Raw genomic sequence first — 10673 nt, 5'->3', positions numbered from 1 at the left:
AGACAGACTAAACTGTTTAGATTGAGACAGACAGCACCTGTTTAGATTGAGACAGACAGCACCAACACAGACAGACTAAACTGTTTAGATTGAGACAGACAGCACCAACACAGACAGACTAAACTGTTTAGATTGAGACAGACAGCACCAACACAGACAGACTAAACTGTCTTGAGACAGACAGCACCAACACAGACAGACTAAACTGTTTAGATTGAGACAGACAGCACCAACACAGACAGACTAAACTGTTTAGATTGAGACAGACAGCACCAACACAGACAGACTAAACTGTTTAGATTGAGACAGACAGCACCAACACAGACAGACTAAACTGTTTAGATTGAGACAGACAGCACCAACACAGACAGACTAAACTGTTTAGATTGAGACAGACAGCACCAACACAGACAGACTAAACTGTGTAGATTGAGACAGACAGCACCAACACAGACAGACTAAACTGTTTAGATTGAGACAGACAGCACCAAGGTTTGTGTGGATTGAACAGACTAAACTGTGTTAGATTGAGACAGACAGCACCAACACAGACAGACTTCTAATGACTGTTTAGATTGAGACAGACAGCACCAACACAGACAGACTAAACTGTTTAGATTGAGACAGACAGCACCAACACAGACAGACTAAACTGTTTAGATTGAGACAGACAGCACCAACACAGACAGACTAAACTGTTTAGATTGAGACAGACAGCACCAACACAGACAGACTAAACTGTTTAGATTGAGACAGACAGCACCAACACAGACAGACTAAACTGGGCCAAAACAGAAAAAAACAGACAGAATAAGGATGGAGTAGACCTCTCTCTCTCTAAACTCTCTCTCTCTCTCTCTCTCTCTCTCTCTCTCTCTCTCTCTCTCTCTACCTCTCTCTCTCTCTCTCTCTGTCTATCTCTGTCTCTCTCTGTCTCTGTCTATCTCTGTCTCTGTCTCTGTCTCTGTCTCTCTCTCTGTCTCTCTCTCTCTCTCTCTCTCTCTCTCTCTCTGTCTCTGTCTCTGTCTCTGTCTCTGTCTCTGTCTCTGTCTCTCTCTCTCTCTCTCTCTCTCTCTCTCTCTCTCTCTCTCTCTCTCTCTCTCTCCCTCTCTCTCTCTCTCTAATACCTGAGCTTTGATATGGAAATACCTCTCCTCCCAGACCCTAAGTGCTAACTGATGGTTTCTAGGGACGCATTTGCTCACAGACCCCCAGTTCCTCATCATCAGGCTCACTTACTGCTCTCGACAGGCTGATTTACAACAGCAAACAAAATGACACATTACAGTGACTGTACCAACGTAGAAAATACATACAATACACATACAATACATACAATACACATACAATACATACAATACACATTCATGTGTTGCCACTGAATTGTACTGTATATACATTCACCAAAGAAATGATATCCTTAAAATCATAGTTATTCTATATGCCCTGTGACCTGGATGACGGTCAGTAGGGAGGCATCCACATGTTCACTCATACCGTTTCTGTACCATATCGGGGTACGCACACAAGGGGCGTATCTATTGACAATCCTACCATCGGTATGTCGAAATACCACATGGATGCCTAGTCTGTAACTGAATTTGTTACAAATTATTTGAAAAAAAATATTCTAAACTAATTCATGAACAATATACATATTACTTGAAAGCAGATGCACAGTCTAAAGCACTCATCCTCAGCTTGGGGGAAATAGAGGAATCGGATTGGATGATTTTGCTCTGTTGTCTCTGAGTATCTTGTCCACTAATATCCGCCTCTTCATTTCTTGCAGGGATCCAGAACTAGAGGGTGTGTGTGTGTGTGTGTCAGGGGTGCTCTGCATTTTGACACTATTTACTACTGACCTAAAACACTGACTTCTCGGACTTCATTATGGTTAAAGTTATGATTGGTTGATTGGTGTAAATTCACACAGACACACCTGCACACATCCACATCATGTGCATTTTTGTCCACCTGGTCTACACACACAGAGAGACACATGAAGTATTAAAGTGCATCTGACCACCTGGTCTACACACACAGAGAGACACATGAAATATTAAAGTGCATCTGACCACCTGGTCTACACACACAGAGAGACACATGAAATATTAAAGTGCATCTGACCACCTGGTCTACACACACAGAGAGACACATGAAATATTAAAGTGCATCTGACCACCTGGTCTACACACACAGAGAGACACATGAAATATTAAAGTGCATCTGACCACCTGGTCTACACACACAGAGAGACACATGAAGTATTAAAGTGCATCTGACCACCTGGTCTACACACACAGAGAGACACATGAAGTATTAAAGTGCATCTGACCACCTGAACAGGTCAATCAGAGCAGAGATGACACAAATGAAATATTAACACACAGCATCTGACCACACTGGCCCTCTCACACACACACAGCCCTCTCAAATGAAATACAAAGCCCATCTGACCACCTGGTCTCTCACAGAGACACACAATGAAATATTAAAGTGCATCTGACCACCTGGTCTCACACACAGAGAGACACAAATGAAATATTAAAGTGCATCTGACCACCTGGTCTCTCACAGACCACACACAGAGAATATTACAGCCCATCTCACAACCACACACAGCCCTCTCTGACCACCTGGTCTACCACACACAGAGAGACACAAATGAAATATTAACAGCCCATCTCACAGACCACACAGACCCTCTCACTGACCACACAGAGCCCACAGAGACACATGAAATATTAAAGTGCATCTGACCACCTGGTCTCACACACACAGGACCCTCTCACAACCACAATGAAATATTAAAGTGCATCTGACCACCTGAGCCCCTCTCACAGGTCAATCTCACAGCAGAGATGGGACACAGCCCCTCTCATGACCACACCCCCTCTCACACCACACACAGCCCCTCTCACAACCACACAGCCCCTCTCACAACCACACACAGCCCCTCTCACAACCACACACAGCCCCTCTCACAACCACACACAGCCCCTCTCACAACCACACACAGCCCCTCTCACAACCACACACAGCCCCTCTCACAACCACACACAGCCCCTCTCACAACCACACACAGCCCTCTCACCACCCACAACCACACACAGCCCCTCTCACAACCACACAGCCCCCTCTCACAACCACACACAGCCCCCTCTCACAACCACACACAGCCCCTCTCACACACAGCCCCTCTCACAACCACACACAGCCCCTCTCACAACCACACACAGCCCCTCTCACAACCACACACAGCCCCCTCTCACAACAACCTCCCCTCTCACACCACACACAGCCCCTCTCACAACCACACACAGCCCCTCTCACAACCACACACAGCCCCTCTCACAACCACCACATAGACCCTCTCACAACCACACACAGACCCTCTCACAACCACACACAGCCCCTCTCACAACCACACACAGCCCCTCTCACAACCACACACAGCCCCTCTCACAACCACACACAGCCCCTCTCACAACCACACACAGCCCCCTCTCACAACCAATCAAACACAACAACACTGATATTAACAGAGAGAGACCTGTCAGAATCCCTCAGAGGTATGCTGTGTGTACAGCATGCTAGCGAGTGTAAACAACTCATTTTGGAGTGTGTTAACCAAACAGGTGTTCCCATTAACCAGTGTGCTCCGTGAGAGAGAAGCAATAGATGAGCATGAGAAAGTGAGAATGTGTTGCTCTTCATTGACTTGATGTGGCAGTTTAACACAAAGCCACACAGAGAGGGGACTACATCAGCACCTAGCCAACAGACTCACACACACAGAGAGGGGACTACATCAGCACCTAGCCAACAGACTCACACACACAGAGAGGGGACTACATCAGCACCTAGCCAACAGACTCACACACACAGAGAGGGGACTACATCAGCACCTAGCCAACAGACTCACACACACAGAGAGGGGACTACATCAGCACCTAGCCAACAGACACACACACACACAGAGGGGGACTACATCAGCACCTAGCCAACAGACTCACACACACACAGAGAGGGGACTACATCAGCACCTAGCCAACAGACTCACACACACAGAGGGGACTACATCAGCACCTAGCCAACAGACTCACACACACACAGAGGGGACTACATCAGCACCTAGCCAACAGACTCACACACACAGAGAGGGGACTACATGAGCACCTAGCCAACAGACTCACACACACAGAGAGGGGACTACATCAGCACCTAGCCAACAGACTCACACACACACAGAGAGGGGACTACATCAGCACCTAGCCAACAGACGCACACACACAAAGAGGGGACTACATCAGCACCTTGCCAACAGACTCAGACACACAGAGACGGGACTACATCAGCACCTAGCCAACAGACTCACACACACAGAGAGGGGACTACATCAGAATCTAGCCAACAGACTCACACACACAGAGAGGGGACTACATCAGCACCTAGCCAAAAGACTCACACACACAGAGAGGGGACTACATCAGCACCTAGCCAACAGACACACACACACAGAGGGACTCAATCAGCACCTAGCCAACAGACTCACACACACACAGAGGGGACTACATCAGCACCTAGCCAACAGACTCACACACACAGAGAGGGGACTACATCAGCACCTAGCCAAAAGACTCACACACACAGAGAGGGGACTACATCAGCACCTAGCCAACAGACTCACACACACACAGAGGGGACTACATCAGCACCTAGCCAACAGACTCACACACACACAGAGGGGACTACATCAGCACCTAGCCAACAGACTCACACACACACAGAGAGGGGACTACATCAGCACCTAGCCAACAGACTCACACACACAGAGGGGGACTACATCAGCACCTAGCCAACAGACTCACACACACAGAGGGGACTACATCAGCACCAAGCCAAAAGACTCACACACACAGAGAGGGGACTACATCAGCACCTAGCCAACAGACTCACACACACAGAGAGGGGACTACATCAGAATCTAGCCAACAGACTCACACACACAGAGAGGGGACTACATCAGCACAGAGCCAACAGACTTACACACACAGAGAGGGGACTACATCAGCACCTAGCCAACAGACTCACACACACAGAGAGGGGACTACATCAGAATCTAGCCAACAGACTCACACACACACACAGAGGGGACTACATCAGAATCTAGCCAACAGACTCACACACACACAGAGAGGGGACTACATCAGCACCTAGCCAACAGACTCACACACACAGAGAGGGGACGACATCAGCACCTAGCCAACAGACTCACACACACAGAGAGGGGACTACATCAGCACCTAGCCAACAGACTCACACAGAGGGGACTACATCAGCACCTTGCCAACAGACTCACACACACACAGAGAGGGGACTACATCAGCACCTAGCCAACAGACTCACACACAGAGAGGGGACTACATCAGCACCTAGCCAACAGACTCACACACACAGAGAGGGGACTACATCAGCACCTAGCCAACAGACTCACACACAGAGAGGGACTACATCAGCACCTAGCCAACAGACTCACACACACAGAGAGGGGACTACATCAGCACCTAGCCAACAGACTCACACACACACAGAGGGGACTACATCAGCACCTAGCCAACAGACTCACACACACAGAGAGGGGACTACATCAGCACCAAGCCAACAGACTCACACACAGAGAGGGGACTACATCAGCACCTAGCCAACAGACTCACACACACAGAGAGGGGACTACATCAGCACCTAGCCAACAGACTCACACACACACAGAGGGGACTACATCAGCACCTAGCCAACAGACTCACACACACAGAGAGGGGACTACATCAGCACCTAGCCAACAGACTCACACACACAGAGGGGACTACATCAGCACCTTGCCAACAGACTCAGACACACAGAGAGGGACTACATCAGCACCTTGCCAACAGACTCACACACACAGAGAGGGGACTACATCAGAATCTAGCCAACAGACTCACACACACAGAGAGGGGACTACATCAGAACCTAGCCAACAGACTCACACACACACAGAGGGGACTACATCAGCACCTAGCCAACAGACTCACACACACAGAGGGGACTACATCAGCACCTAGCCAACAGACTCACACACACAGAGAGGGGACTACATCAGCACCTAGCCAACAGACTCACACACACAGAGAGGGGACTACATCAGCACCTAGCCAACAGACTCACACACACAGAGAGGGGACTACATCAGAATCTAGCCAACAGACTCACACACACAGAGAGGGACTACATCAGCACCTAGCCAACAGACTCACACACACAGAGAGGGGACTACATCAGCACCTAGCCAACAGACTCACACACACAGAGAGGGGACTACATCAGAATCTAGCCAACAGACTCACACACACACAGAGGGGACTACATCAGAATCTAGCCAACAGACTCACACACACAGAGAGGGGGACTACATCAGCACCTAGCCAACAGACTCACACACACACAGAGGGGACGACATCAGCACCTAGCCAACAGACTCACACACACAGAGAGGGGACTACATCAGCACCTAGCCAACAGACTCACACAGAGAGGGGACTACATCAGCACCTTGCCAACAGACTCACACACAGAGAGGGGACTACATCAGTACTTAGCCAACAGACTCACACACACAGAGAGGGGACTACATCAGAATCTAGCCAACAGACTCACACACACAGAGAGGGGACTACATCAGCACCTAGCCAACAGACTCACACACACAGAGGGGACTACATCAGCACCTAGCCAACAGACTCACACACACAGAGAGGGGACTACATCAGCACCTAGCCAACAGACTCACACACACAGAGAGGGGACTACATCAGCACCTAGCCAACAGACTCACACACAGAGAGGGGACTACATCAGCACCTTGCCAACAGACTCACACACACAGAGAGGGGACTACATCAGCACCTAGCCAACAGACTCACACACACAGAGAGGGGACTACATCAGCACCTTGCCAACAGACTCACACACACACAGAGGGGACTACATCAGAATCTAGCCAACAGACTCACACACACAGAGAGGGGACTACATCAGCACCTAGCCAACAGACTCACACACACAGAGAGGGGACTACATCAGCACCTAGCCAACAGACTCACACACACAGAGAGGGGACTACATCAGCACCTAGCCAACAGACTCACACACACAGAGAGGGGACTACATCAGCACCTAGCCAACAGACTCACACACACAGAGAGGGGACTACATCAGCACCTAGCCAACAGACTCACACACACAGAGAGGGGACTACATCAGCACCTAGCCAACAGACTCACACACACAGAGAGGGGACTACATCAGCACCTAGCCAACAGACTCACACACACAGAGAGGGGACTACATCAGCACCTAGCCAACAGACTCACACACACAGAGGGGACTACATCAGCACCTAGCCAACAGACTCACACACACAGAGAGGGGACTCAGAACACACACACACACACACACACACACACACACACACACACACACACACACACACACACACACACACACACACACACACACACACACACACACACACACACACTGTGTTTGAGGGGGCAGCGCACAGTAGGTCCCCTGTGTTTTAGCAGCTAAAGCCTCCTAACCTGTTACCACACAGTTCAGCCCACAGCCCGGGAGTAAAGCCTTCAGCCATGAGAACAGAGCACACCACCCACACACACTGCACACACACACACACACACACACACACACACACACACACACACACACACACACACACACACACACACACACACACACACACACACACGCACACACACACACACACACACCCACACACACACACACACACACACACACACACACACACACACACACACACACACACACACACACACACACACACACACACACACACACACACACACACACACACACACACACACACACACACACACACTGCACACACACACACTGCACACACACACACGCTCTCTCACACACACACACGCAAATGCACATACACTAAGCACTAAGCAGTGCTGTGTGGTGTCAGCCTGCAACCCCACTTCCCCTCAGTATAGCTTTGCACACTTATCTATTTTTTTGTCTCCATCCGCCTCCCCTCTCTTCTCTCTCTACCCTCTCCCCCTCTCTCTCTTCGCCGCCTCCCCTCCATCTCTCCTCTCTCTCCTCCCCTCTCTCTCCATCCGCCTCCCTCTCTTCTCTCTCTACCCTCCACCTCCTCTTCCGCCTCCCTCCCATCTCTCCTACCCTCTCTCCCCTCTCTCTCTCCGTCCGCCTCCCTCTCTTCTCTCTTTTACTCTCTCTCCCCTCTCTCCACCGCCCCCTCTCCTCTCTCCCACCTCCCCCTCTCTCCCTCTCTCCCCTCTCTCTCTCCGCCCCCCCTCTCTCTCCCACCTCGCCCCCTCCCTCTCCCCTTCTCCTCCGCCCTCCCCTCTCTTCTCCCTACCCTCCCCCTCTCTCTCTCCGTCTGCCTCCCCTCTCTTTTCTCCCTACCCTCTCCCCCTCTCTCTCTCCGTCTGCCTCCCCTCTCTTCTCTCCCTACCCTCTCCCCCTCTCTCTCTCCGTCTGCCTCCCCTCTCTTTTCTCCCTACCCTCTCCCCCTCTCTCTCCCGCCTCTGCCTCCCCTCTCTTTTCTCCCTACCTCTCCCCCTCTCTCTCTCCGTCTGCCTCCCCTCTCTTTTCTCCCTACCCTCTCCCCTCTCTCTCTCCGTCTGCCTCCCCTCTCTTTCTCCCTACCCTCTCCCCCTCTCTCTCTCCGTCTGCCTCCCCTCTCTTTTCTCCCTACCCTCTCCCTCTCTCTCTCCGTCTGCCTCCCCTCTCTTCTCTCCCTACCCTCTCCCCCTCTCTCTCTCCGTCTGCCTCCCCTCTTTTCCCCTCTTCTCTCTCTCTCTCCGTCTGCCTCTCTCCTCCCTACCCTCTCTCTCTCCCTGCCTCCCCTCTCTTCTCTCCCCTACCCTCTCCCTCTCTCTCTCTCTCTCTCCCCTCTCTCTCCTCCACCTCCCCTTCTCTCTTTACTCTCTCCCCCTCTCTCTCCGTCCGCCTCCCCTCTCTTCTCTCCCTACCCTCTCCCCCTCTCTCTCTCCGTCCGCCTCCCCTCTCTTCTCTCCCTACCCTCTCCCCTCTCTCTCTCCCATCCCTCCCCTCTCTTTTCTCCCTACCCTCTCCCCCTCTCTCCGTCTGCCTCCCCCTCTCTCTCTCCTACCCTCTCCCCTCTCTCTCTCCATCTCTCTTTTCTCCCTCTCTTCTCCCCTACCCTCCCCCTCTCTCTCTCTCCGTCCGCCTCCCCTCTCTTCCCTCTCTACTCTCCCCCTCTCTCTCTCCGTCTGCCTCCCTCTCTTCTCTCCTACCCTCTCCCCATCTCTCTCTCCGTCTGCCTCCCCTCTTTTCTCCCTACCCTCTCCCCTCTCTCTCCCGTCTGCCTCCCCTCTCTTTTCTCCCTACCCTCTCCCTCTCTCTCTCTCCCTGTCTCCCCCTCTCTCCGTCTGCCTCCCCTCTCTTCTCTCTCCCTACCCTCTCCCCTCTCTCTCCGTCTGCCTCCTCCCCGCTCTTCTCTCTCTACTCTCTCCCCTCTCTCTCTCTCCGTCTGCCTCCCTCTCTTCCCTCTCCTACCCTCTCCCCTCCCTCTCCTCCCTCTCCCCTACCCTCTCTCTCCGTCTGCCTCCCCTCTCTTTTCTCCCTACCCTCTCCCCCTCCTCCGTCTCTCCCTCTCCTCCCTACCCTCTCCTCTGCCTCCCTCTCTCTTTACCTCCCTACCCTCTCCCCTCTCTCTCTCCGTCTGCCTCCCCTCTCTTTTCTCCCTACCCTCTCCCCTCTCTCTCCCGTCTGCCTCCCCTCTTCTCTCCCTACCCTCTCCCCTCTCTCTCCGTCTGCCTCCCCTCTTTTCTCCCCTACCCTCTCCCCCCTCTCTCTCTCCGTCTGCCTCCCTCTCTCTTTCTCCCTACCCTCTCTCCCCTCTCCCTCTCTCCCTCTCTTTCCCTCCTTCTCCTCTCCCCTCCCTCCGCCCGTCTCCTCCCTCTCTTTCTCCCTACCCTCTCCCCCTCTCTCTCCGTCTGCCTCCCTCTCTTTCTCCCTACCCTCTCCCATCTCCCGTCTGCCTCTCTCTCTTTCTCTACCCTCTCCCCCTCTCCTCTCTCCGTCTGCCTCCTCTCTCTTTTCTCCTACCCTCCCCTCTCTCTCCCGTCTGCCTCCTCTCTTCTCTCCTACCCTCTCCCCTCTCTCTCTCTCTCTCCTCTCTGCCTCCCTCTCTTTTCTCCCTACCCTCTCCCCTCTCTCTCTCCGTCTGCCTCCCATCTCTTTTCTCCCTACCCTCTCCCCTCTCTCCGTCTGCCTCCCTCTCTTTTCTCCCTACCCTCTCCCCTCTCTCTCTCCTCCTCTGCCTCCTCCCCTCTTTCTCCCCTACCCTCTCCCCCTCTCTCTCTGCCTCCCCTCTCTTTTTCCTCCCTCTCTCCCCTCTCTCTCCGTCCTACCCCATCTCCCCCTCTCTCTCTCCGTCTGCCTCCCCTCTCTTTTCTCCCTACCCTCTCCCCTCTCTCTCTCCGTCTGCCTCCCATCTCTTTTCTCCTCCCTCTCCCCCTCTCTCTCTCCGTCTGCCTCCCTCTCTTTTCTCCCTACCCTCTCCCCCTCTCTCTCCGCCTGCCTCTCCCCTC

At 52.5% G+C, this 10673-nt stretch overlaps 1 long non-coding RNA gene across 2 annotated transcripts; it reads right to left on the bottom strand.

Moving 5' to 3' along the window:
• Positions 1–2942: 2942 nt before the first annotated feature.
• Positions 2943–8124, bottom strand: LOC127907647 (uncharacterized). 2 transcript variants are annotated; one of them, XR_008065299.1, is made up of 6 exons: positions 7084–8124; positions 6771–6993; positions 6283–6727; positions 6104–6238; positions 3396–3956; positions 2943–3090 (listed from the first exon to the last, which is right to left on the bottom strand). It is a non-coding gene; the product is annotated as an uncharacterized LOC127907647 (long non-coding RNA). The 2 variants fall into 2 exon arrangements; XR_008065300.1 differs by lacking the exons at positions 2943–3090; positions 3396–3956; positions 6104–6238 and adding an exon at positions 5381–5483.
• Positions 8125–10673: the final 2549 nt, after the last annotated feature.

The sequence above is a fragment of the Oncorhynchus keta genome, chromosome 15 (assembly GCF_023373465.1).
Source record: "Oncorhynchus keta strain PuntledgeMale-10-30-2019 chromosome 15, Oket_V2, whole genome shotgun sequence".
NCBI lineage: Eukaryota > Metazoa > Chordata > Actinopteri > Salmoniformes > Salmonidae > Oncorhynchus > Oncorhynchus keta.
Note: the sequence above shows the minus strand (reverse complement) of the source record. Positions and strands in the feature narration are given on the sequence as shown.